This window comes from Nerophis lumbriciformis, linkage group LG10, assembly GCF_033978685.3.
Source record: "Nerophis lumbriciformis linkage group LG10, RoL_Nlum_v2.1, whole genome shotgun sequence".
NCBI classification, from domain to species: Eukaryota; Metazoa; Chordata; class Actinopteri; order Syngnathiformes; family Syngnathidae; genus Nerophis; species Nerophis lumbriciformis.
In genome coordinates, this window is record NC_084557.2 from 12,861,463 (window position 1) to 12,873,302 (window position 11,840).

Genomic DNA, 11,840 nt, shown 5'->3' on the forward strand with positions numbered 1-11,840 from the left:
AGGTAGTTGGTGCCTGTCGTGGCGGTAATCCTAGAACCCGTTGGTGGACACCGGCGGTGAGGGATGCCGTCAAGCTGAAGAAGGAGTCCTATCGGGTTCTTTTGGCTCATGGGACTCCTGAGGCAGCGGACAGGTACCGACGGGCCAAGCGGTGTGCGGCTTCAGCGGTCGCGGAGGCAAAAACTCGGACATGGGAGGAGTTCGGGGAAGCCATGGAAAACGACTTCCGGACGGCTTCGAAGCGATTCTGGACCACCATCCGCCGCCTCAGGAAGGGGAAGCAGTGCACTACCAACACCGTGTATGGTGCGGATGGTGTTCTGCTAACCTCGACTGCGGAAGTTGTGGATCGGTGGAGGGAATACTTCGAAGACCTCCTCAATCCCACCAACACGTCTTCCTATGAGGAAGCAGTGCCTGGGGAATCTGTGGTGGGCTCTCCTATTTCTGGGGCTGAGGTTGCTGAGGTAGTTAAAAAGCTCCTCGGTGGCAAGGCCCCAGGGGTGGATGAGATCCGCCCGGAGTTCCTTAAGGCTCTGGATGCTGTGGGGCTGTCTTGGTTGACAAGACTCTGCAGCATCGCGTGGACATCGGGGGCAGTACCTTTGGATTGGCAGACCGGGGTGGTGGTTCCTCTCTTTAAAAAGGGGAACCGGAGGGTGTGTTCCAACTATTGTGGGATCACACTCCTCAGCCTTCCCGGTAAGGTCTATTCAGGTGTACTGGAGAGGAGGCTACGTCGGATAGTCGAACCTCGGATTCAGGAGGAACAGTGTGGTTTTCGTCCTGGTCGTGGAACTGTGGACCAGCTCTATACTCTCGGCAGGGTCCTTGAGGGTGCATGGGAGTTTGCCCAACCAGTCTACATGTGCTTTGTGGACTTGGAGAAGGCATTCGACCGTGTCCCTCGGGAAGTCCTGTGGGGAGTGCTCAGAGAGTATGGGGTTTCGGACTGTCTGATTGTGGCGGTCCGCTCCCTGTATGATCAGTGTCAGAGCTTGGTTCGCATTGCCGGCAGTAAGTCGGACACGTTTCCGGTGAGGGTTGGACTCCGCCAAGGCTGCCCTTTGTCACCGATTCTGTTCATAACTTTTATGGACAGAATTTCTAGGCGCAGTCAAGGCTTTGAGGGGATCCGGTTTGATGGCTGCAGGATTGGGTCTCTGCTTTTTGCAGATGATGTCGTCCTGATGGCTTCATCTAGCCAGGATCTTCAGCTCTCACTGGATCGGTTCGCAGCTGAGTGTGAAGCGACTGGAATGAGAATCAGCACCTCCAAGTCCGAGTCCATGGTTCTCGCCCGGAAAAGGGTGGAGTGCCATCTCCGGGTTGGGGAGGAGATCTTGCCCCAAGTGGAGGAGTTAAAGTACCTCGGAGTCTTGTTCACGAGTGAGGGAAGTGGATCGTGAGATCGACAGGCGGATCGGTGCGGCGTCTTCAGTAATGCGGACGCTGTATCGATCCGTTGTGGTGAAGAAGGAGCTGAGCCGGAAGGCAAAGCTCTCAATTTACCGGTCGATCTACGTTCCCATCCTCACCTATGGTCATGAGCTTTGGGTTATGACCGAAAGGACAAGATCACGGGTACAAGCGGCCGAAATGAGTTTCCTCCGCCGGGTGGCGGGGCTCTCCCTTAGAGATAGGGTGAGAAGCTCTGTCTTCCGGGGGGAGCTCAAAGTAAAGCCGCTGCTCCTTCACATCGAGAGGAGCCAGATGAGGTGGTTCGGGCATCTGGTCAGGATGCCACCCGAGCGCCTCCCTAGGGAGGTGTTTAGGGCACGTCCGACCGGTAGGAGGCCACGGGGAAGACTCAGGACACGTTGGGAAGACTATGTCTCCCGGCTGGCCTGGGAACGCCTCGGGATCCCCCGGGAGGAGCTGGACGAAGTGGCTGGGGAGAGGGAAGTCTGGGCTTCCCTGCTTAAGCTGCTGCCCCCGCGACCCGACCTCGGATAAGCGGAAGAAGATGGATGGATGGATGGAGAAGGATGTGAATCGTAACTTGTATGCTTTGTTAAAGTGGTTTAATACTAAAAATGTGTGAATGATTGATGTACACAGCATTCTTCTATTAATAAAGGTTTGTTGATCTAAACCCATTCTACATGTTGACTTTGAGCCTGCTCATGATGAAGTCTTGTGCAAGAGTCCGCGGCAAGGAGTTTAACGTAGACTAGACAAGGTTGTGTGTGTCAGTCAGTGTGTAAATGACACACTCATGATATTACTCAGATGACTTTCAGCTCATTGCACAACACGTGCAAGAACTGCGGCGGCCCGAGCGCAGGACTATTCAACCACTTTGTGGCTCCAGGATGACCACACTGGCACGGCTTGTCCTTTACTTACAAACCCCGTTTCCATATGAGTTGGGAAATTGTGTTAGATGTAAATATAAACGGAATACAATGATTTGCAAATCATTTTCAACCCATATTCAGTTGAATATGCTACAAAGACAACATATTTGATGTTCAAACTGATAAACTTTTTTTTTTTTTTTTGCAAATAATCATTAACTTTAGAATTTGATGCCAGCAACATGTGACAAAGAAGTTGGGAAAGGTGGCAATAAATACTGATAAAGTTGAGGAATGCTCATCAAACACTTATTTGGAACATCCCACAGGTGAACAGGCAAATTGGGAACAGGTGGGTATAAAAGTAGATTCCATGAAATGCTCAGTCATTCACAAACAAGGATAGGGCGAGGGTCACCACTTTGTCAACAAATGCGTGAGCAAATTGTTGAGCAGTTTAAGAAAAACCTTTCTCAACCAGCTATTGCAAGGAATTTAGGGATTTCACCATCTACGGTCCGTAATATCATCAAAGGGTTCAGAGAATCTGGAGAAGTCACTGCACGTAAGCAGCTAAGCCCGTGACTTTCGATCCCTCAAGCTGTACTGCATCAACAAGCGACATCAGTGTGTAAAGGATATCACCACATGGGCTCAGGAACACTTCAGAAACCCACTGTCAGTAACTACAGTTGGTCGCTACATCTGTAAGTGCAAGTTAAAACTCTCCTATGCAAGGCGAAAACCGTTTATCAACAACACCCAGAAACGCCGTCGGCTTCGCTGTGCCTGAGCTCATCTAAGATGGACTGATACAAAGTGGAAAAGTGTTCTGTGGTCTGACGAGTCCACATTTCAAATTGTTTTTGGAAACTGTGGCCGTCGTGTCCTCCGGACCAAAGAGGAAAAGAACCATCCGGATTGTTATAGGCGCAAAGTTGAAAAGCCAGCATCTGTGGTGGTATGGGGGTGTATTAGTGCCCAAGACATGGGTAACTTACACATCTGTGAAGGCGCCATTAATGCTGAAAGGTACATACAGGTTTTGGAGCAACATATGTTGCCATCCAAGCAACGTTACCATGGACGCCCCTGCTTATTTCATCAAGACAATGCCAAGCCACGTGTTACATCAACGTGGCTTCAAAGTAATAGAGAGCGGGTACTAGACTGGCCTGCTTGTAGTCCAGACCTGTCTCCCATTGAAAATGTGTGGCGCATTATGAAGCCTAAAATACCACAACGGAGACCCCCGGACTGTTGAATAACTTAAGCTGTACATCAAGCAAGAATGGGAAAGAATTCCACCTGAGAAGCTTAAAAAATGTGTCTCCTCAGTTCCCAAACGTTTCCTGAGTGTTGTTAAAAGGAAAGGCCATGTAACACAGTGGTGAACATGCCCTTTCCCAACTACTTTGGCACGTGTTGCAGCCATGAAATTCTAAGTTAATTATTATTTGCACCAAAAAAAATAAAGTTTATGAGTTTGAACATCAAATATCTTGTCTTTGTAGTGCATTCAACTGAATATGGGTTGAAAAGGATTTGCAAATCATTGTATTCCGTTTATATTTACATCTAACACAATTTCCCAACTCATATGGAAACGGGGTTTATAGATGATCCAATGCTGTGAAAACTACAGGACATGACAAACAAAAACTTTAGGCACTTTACAGAGTTACAGGACACGTGCTTGATAAAAGAGAACTACCGAGTGGCCGCCTGCTTCTTTGGAGGTCCTTGGCAAAGAATCTTAAAGGGGAACTGCGCTTTCTTTTTTAAATGTTACCTATCGTTCACAATCATTATGAAAGACATGACGGATGGATTTTTTTTGTCAAAGGATTCTAAATATTAAATAAACGTAAATAAAAGTCTGCTTACAGCGGAGCCAATTTCGCTCATGAAATTCAATAAATAACCATTCAAAAACAACACTCCATTTACATTTCATGATTGAAATATTTACCAAGTATTAGTGATATTGTTATTAGAAGTGCTAACGCAGACAAACTATTTAGAGGCACTTCGTGATCACAAGCTTGTGTTCCTATGTTTACAACCATCAAGTGGTCTGCTGCTTCCTCGCTTCCTTGCTCCCTGCAAGTTTATTGTAGATCATAAATCATGCATCTCACCTGGACAGAAGAAGTCTGAGAAAGTAATCCGACAAGCTGGTACACTTTGACAGCCAATTAGGGCCCGGAAATGGCGAGAAAGACACAAAAAGACTGGTTTCTTTGTGAGGATTATGATTCATTCTTCATCTAAAAGGGACAATATGAACATCATAGCAGTCGGCAACCTAATGACAGCAGACATTGTACAGTAAGTGAAGTATTATTATGTTTGTTGGCTTTCATAAAGTCTGCGGTGAGAATTAATCAGTGATGAAAGAAAACAAAAGTAAATGTGGTGTGTTTTTGAAAAGAATGCGCTGCATATGTTAAAATGATCAAAATACGTAACGGTTCGCTCCCTGTACGATCAGTGTCAGAGCTTGGTCCGCATTGCCGGCAGTAAGTCGGACACGTTTCCAGTGAGGGTTGGACTCCGCCAAGGCTGCCCTTTGTCACAGATTCTGTTCATAACTTTTATGGACAGAATTTCTAGGCGCAGTCAAGGCGTTGAGGGGATCCGGTTTGGTGGCTACAGGATTAGGTCTCTGCTATTTGCAGATGATGTGGTCCTGATGGCTCCATCTGGCCAAGATCTTTAGCTCTCACTGGATCGGTTCGCAGCCGAGTGTGAAGCGACTGGGATGGCAATCAGCACCTCCAAGTCCGAGTCCATGGTTCTCGCCCGGAAAAGGGTGGAGTGCCATCTCCGGGTTGGGGAGGAGATCTTTCCCCAAGTGGAGGAGTTCAAGTACCTCGGAGTCTTGTTCACGAGTGAGGGAAGAGTGGATCGTGAGATCGACAGGCGGATCGGTGCGGCGTCTTCAGTAATGCGGACGCTGTATCGATCCGTTGTGGTGAAGAAGGAGCTGAGCCGGAAGGCAAAGCTGTCGATTTACCGGTCGATCTACGTTCCCATCTTCACCTATGGTCATGAGCTTTGGGTTATGACCGAAAGGACAAGATCACGGGTACAAGCGGCCGAAATGAGTTTCCTCCGCCGGGTGGCGGGGCTCTCCCTTAGAGATAGGGTGAGAAGCTCTGTCAAAGTAAAGCCGCTGCTCCTCCACATCGAGAGGAGCCAGATGAGGTGGTTCGGGCATGAGGTGGTTTGGGCACCCAAACGCCTCCCTAGGGAGGTGTTTCGGGCACGTCCGACCGGTAGGAGGCCACGGGGAAGACCCAGGACACGTTGGGAAGACTATCTCTCCCGGCTGGCCTGGAAACGCCTCGGGATCCCCCGGGAGGAGCTGGACGAAGTGGCTGGGGAGAGGAAAGTCTGGGCTTCCCTGCTTAGGCTGCTGCCCCCGCGACCCGACCTCGGATAAGCGGAAGAAGATGGATGGATGGATGGATGGATGGATGGACGTTGTATTTAATATTTAGAATGCAAACAAAAACAAAACATCCATCCTCTTGTCTGTTACGGCGCACGCGCAGTCTGCTTCTCCCTCCACTGCGGGAGCACCTAGAGGCTCCGCTGACAGCGCGCTCGGACACGCCCCTGCTCACGCTGAGAGCAGCACGCCTACACAGCTACAAGCCTGCAGACGATCAGCAATCTGCACACCTGGAACTGATGAGGGCGAGCTGCTAAAAGGACCAGTGGACCCGGGGATCCTTGCGGGAACTCAAATGGTGTACCGTAAGCGACAAGCTTTATGCTCCATCCTTGTTTCCTCTCCATGGCTTGATTTGTCCCTTCTCTTCTCCCGTGTTTCCACAGTGTTTTCCTTCCGTTGCCCTGGATCTCGACTGCGTCTCTCGTTCCTCGACTCCTCGCTCGCCCCTGGACTCTGACGCCTCTCTCTCGCCCCGAATCACCTGCCTGCCCCATGGACTGCCTCGTTCCTTCGCTCTCATCAACACTTGGTAGCACACACTACAGCTAACTACACACATAGCCTCACACACACACACACACACACACACACACACACACACACACACACACACACACACACACACACACACACACACACACACTTGGGTTTGACACACTCCATTTCCTTGGGTGAGTGTATTAGTTAGTATTATTTATTATTATTATTATTATATATATATTGACTATATATATAATCAATTATTGAACATTACTGCCACCTGGTGTCTGTTGCTGTCATCTTCCTTTAGTAAACCATAACATTGTCTCTTATAATGATTGTGAACAATAGGCAAAATGTGCAGTTCTCCTATTGTTCACAAGACAAGAAGACAGATGTATTTTTTTTAAATGCATTCTAACTTGTAAATAAAAGTCGGCTTACAATGGAGTCAATGGGAGGTCCTCTATTCCGCCCATAAAGTACCTGAAAATAACGCGCTGTGATTAGAGAGAGCTAACTAGCTTGTTGCCGCCATGTTGACGTCAAGAACCGGTGAGCTGCTTTCTCGCTAGTTTATTCTAGATCAGGGGAGTCCAAATTGTTTGACTTGGGGGCTGTTCACTCGGGTTGATGCTAATAACTACACAAATGGTGTGTCACTAAATCTACCCGGGTAGTTTTTGGTGGAAACACAGGGAGAACTTTATTTACCCAGAGCATATCCAGCAAGAAGCACTATTTCAGTAAGTGCTAAACAAGACATATAAACTACAAACATAATCAAACAAACACTTACTGAATAATGTCTGCTCTCACTTGGATGCCGACTGATGGGATGTTTATATTTTCCCGCTTGGACGAATGAATTAATTATAATCTTTACACAGTTTAAAGCAGTTTAGCTTTACAGGCGGAAAAGATCGTATCCCCATTACCTGCATTGTTAACCGCCTCTTGCTAGCAGTTTTTTTTTTACTATTTAGTATGCACAGAAAAGAGTAATATATGTGTTTTTGTCTCACATAATGATAGGCATTTTTTTTTTTTTTAAGTGCCGTTACCCTTTAAATCACAGGTGTCAAACTCAAGGCCCGGGGGCCAGATGTGGCCCGCCAATTCATTTTATTTGGCCCTCGAAAGCCTGGAAATAACATGTATCAATAAAGTACTGTAACTTTTCTTACTAAATGTATTCTTTCTTTCTATTTTGGGAGGGGAAAAAAGGTACTCCATGTAATCGCAAATCATGTTAACTTAAATATTGTCTAATTATGCAAAAATATATGATCAAATACTCAAACCATTTTTTTAAATAGAAATAAATACTAATAATGATTTCAAAGCAAGTTATCTATCAAGTGGTGCAATGTAAAAGTAGCAATAGATTTCATGGTAAAACTGTCAAATTTACTGTGGTTTTTACTGCATTTTTCTCCAAATGAAAAAAACTGTACTTTTTTTACTGTAATAAACTGTGGTGCCGTTATGGCATTTACAGTAATACCCCGAAAAATCTACAGTTGTTGATTTGCTGTAAAAAATAAAATAAAATAAAAAAAACTGGCAGCTCAGGTGCCAAAATTTAACTGTAAAATTGCAGGGTTTTTTTATTTACAGTAAAAAAAATTATACATTTTACAGTAAAAAAAACCTTTTTTTTTGCCGTAAAACAGCAGTATTGTTTTTCCATTTACAATAATATACACTACATTTTGAGGTGAAATTATTGCAACTTACCATATATTGTTTTTTACATTTTAGTTTTTAGAAAATCTATTCATAAAATGCATTTAAAAAATGGTGTAATAATAGTAGTCACCGTTAGAAGCGGCCCTCTGGGGACAAACACAACTGCGATGTGGCCCTCAGTGGAAATGATTTTGACACTTCCCCTTTAAATGGTGACACTGCGTTCACCTTTTGCCTGCGCCCCTCCCACTTGCCAAACATGTTTTTGTGTGGTGTGGCGTGGGGATTAGCCAGAGGGAAGAACAGCGAGAAGATGGCACTCACTGTGCAAGTGTGTGTGCGAGAAAGCCATCCTCCTTATGTCAAATATATGAACGTGGAAATTTCCCTGGCTGCTCTGAAACGGCTTTTACTTTGTTGTTTATTCTTGTTATTGTTAGGTTTCTTTCTTACTTCTTTCTTAACCGTTAAATGTGTACTACACTTACAGGATCTGAAGAACAGGTAAATATGAATCCTCATCAAAAACAAAGTCAACATTTATCATTGCATTGTCGGTCCAGTGATTTTTAATGCTCATTATGTATCGCTTTTGTGTTTGTTTTTGCATGATTATACACCATCATGGCAGACTATTCCTCCCAGGTAACAACAGAGACCAACTAGCGTGATCAATCAGGAGCATGGCGGCTCAAATAGTGAGTGGAATTTGACTTTTGTTTATGTATTTTATTGATATTTCTGCATTTTAACCTTGTTTCTTGACAAGGTCCTAACATGCAGGACCCTCCTGCTCTAATATCATGAATGATATTTCACTTTTCAAAAGTTTAGAGGTTGGAATGAAGTTTGACAAGTGTCTGTATTGATTATTTTAATTATGTGTAATATTTTAATTAGTAATTTGCAGCAGCATATTTATTTGTATAGTCGGGGCTAAGGATCATTTCAAACTTGCACCCTGTAATGCGTCTTAATCAAATGTTAGGTAGTTTTACTCCCTTTGTGCGGTTTGCCACCACACTAACTATGGAGTGCCAAAAGTACAAATTCAATCACACTTGTCTCGCTTTTATAGTTCAAATATTTAACCCACTTTTTTCACATTTGAGGTAAAAGGTGTGGATAAATGTTAAATCTAAAAAAAATTCATTGAAATGGTCAATCTAAATGTTAAGTATAAATCTTAAATCTAACTATTAAATCCAAAAGTTAAATCTAAATACTAAATAAAAATGATAAATTTAAATGTTCAATAGAAATGTTGAATAGAAATATTAAGTATAAATCTAAATGTTAAGTGTTATGAGTGTGTAGTCATCATTAGTCATAAGTTCGAATCCGGTTGTTGCGGATATGTTCCTTTATCATGTTACATTTTCATTTTCGTTCCTTCTCCTTACGGTTCATCCTCTTCCAAAGCACGGTCGTTGGCGTTGTGGGCGTGTCTTTGCGCTGAGAAGCGTGGGAACAGTGGGATATTTGCATGTTTTTAAATATTCGGTTTTAGACCAGGAAACACATTTAGATTTAATATTTAGATTTAAGAGTAGATTGAAATTCAACATTTGTATTTAACATTTATTTTCCGACTTTTAACGTTCACATTTAACATTTAGATTTAGATCTGACATTTAGATTTAACATTTCACATTAATATCCAGATTTGATATTTGCATTTAACATTTCGATTGTAACACTTAGATTTGCCATTTAACATTTAGATTTAGATTTAACATATAGATTTAACGTTGGCCCTGCGAGTAGGTGGCGACTTGTCCAGGGTGTGTCCCGCCTACTGCCCGAATGCAGCTGAGATAGGCTCCAGCAGCCCCCGCGACCACAAAAGGGACAAGCGGTAGAAAAGCGATGGATGGATGGATTTATATTTAACATTTGGATGTAACGCTTAGCATTGTTATTTAGATTTAACATTTCAATTGGACATTTACCATTTAGATGTTAGAGGGTCCGCCCTGAGGTCGGTAGGTCGTGAGTTCAAACCCCGGCCGAGTCATACCAAAGACTATAAAAATGGGACCCATTACTTCCCTGCTTGGCACTCGGCATCAAGGGTTGGCATTGGGGGTTAAATCACCAAAAATGATTCCCGGGCGCGGCCACCGCTGCTGCTCACTGCTCCCCTCACCTCCCAGGGGGTGATTGAGGGTGGTGGGTCAAATGCAGAGAATAATTTCGCCACACCTAGTGTGTGTGTGACAATCATTGGTACTTTAACTTTGGCTTATAACTCTTAGATTTAACATTCACCATTTAGATTCATGTTTTTATTCAACATTTACATTTCCCACTTAGATTTAATGTTCAACATTTAACAGTTCAATTTACTGTTTAAGATTTATATTATATTATATTTATAACATACGATAAAACATGTATATTTAATATTTATATTTACATGAACCATGTAACATGTATATTTAGATTTAACATTTATATTTACTATTTAGATTTAACCTTCAGATTCACCATTTTATTTCTTCCATCCCATTATTTAATAAGTAAGTAAGTCATATATTGAAAATATGTCAGCTCAAAGTGTTGTTACATTTACATTGGGCCCTCCTTGAGGAACTGTTAGATATTATTACTGTTTAAATGATGGAATTAGTACTTAAATGTTGACATTGAATTCAGTCTGATCACAATAGTCTCTCACACAAGGTTTCCATGAATTGATTAACGTGGACCCCGACTTAAACAAGTTGAAAAACTTATTGGGGTGTTACCATTTAGTGGTCAATTGTATGGAATATGTACTGTGCAAGCTACTAATAAAAGTTTCAATCAATTTCAATCCAAAACAAACACACACATTAATAATGCTCTGTTTGTTCTTGTATTTAGTGTTAGATATGATTGATTGAGCCATTCTACCACTCTGTCCAGTAGAGTTTCTTTTATCGTTAACTTTGACTTTCCTCTGCAGAGCCACTTTCATTTCCTGAGAAAAGGTGTGGCAAGCTGTGATGAGGCTCGACTGTGTTTTCCATTCAGAGACTTGGACCTGCTTGAATACAAATTGTAAACCTTTCAACTGCTGTGTTTATTGACTACTTATCCAATACATTGTCCCAAGAACCAGAAAGGAAAGCTAAAGAACTCTCTTATTTACCTGGGAAAATCTAAAATATTCTCCTGTTTTCCCACCAAAACTAAAGATCCTAAGTCTCGAAAACCCCACCCTCTCCAAAAGTGGCATCATTTATCTTTTGAAAATGTACAGTTAAGTATATATCATAAAGTCCTCAGTGCTATGTTTTTCCCCAGACACGGTCGAAAAGAAACTTCATAAAGATTAGATTCACCCGGCCACAACTTTAGGTACACCTGCACACTCTTTGATTTAGACTCTGCATCGTAAAAGCTGTTTTTAGCAGCATTTATGTCACTGCATTTCCCACGTCGGTGTGAAAACAACACATTATTCTACCTTTTTTGTGCGCTTTACTTATTTTTTTTCCTACATTTAAAACACTTCCTTGTGGTCTACATCAGTGGTTCTCAACCTTTTTTCAGTGATGTACCCCCTGTGAACATTTTTTTAATTCAAGTACCCCATAATCAGAGCAAAGCATTTTTGGTTGAAAAAAAGAGATAAAGAAGTAAAATATAGCACTATGTCATCAGTTTCTGATTTATTAGATTGTATAACAGTGAAAAATATTGCTCATTTGTAGTGGTCTTTCTTGAACTATTTGGAAAAAATAACTAAAAACTTGTTGAAAAATAAACAAGTGATTCAATTATAAATAAAGATTTCTACACATAGAAGTAATCATCAACTTAAAGTGCCCTCTTTGGGGATTGTAATAGAGATCCATCTGGACTCATCAACTTAATTCTAAACATTTCTTCACAAAAAAATAAATCTTTAACATCAA

At 42.7% G+C, this 11,840-nt stretch overlaps 1 long non-coding RNA gene across 1 annotated transcript; it reads left to right on the top strand.

The window, feature by feature from the left end:
- The first annotated feature begins 8,219 nt into the window (after positions 1 to 8,219).
- LOC133612160 (uncharacterized) lies at positions 8,220 to 10,993 on the top strand. Its single transcript, XR_009816089.1, has 3 exons — positions 8,220 to 8,439; positions 8,567 to 8,633; positions 10,886 to 10,993. It is a non-coding gene; the product is annotated as an uncharacterized lncRNA (long non-coding RNA).
- The last annotated feature ends 847 nt before the right edge of the window (positions 10,994 to 11,840 follow it).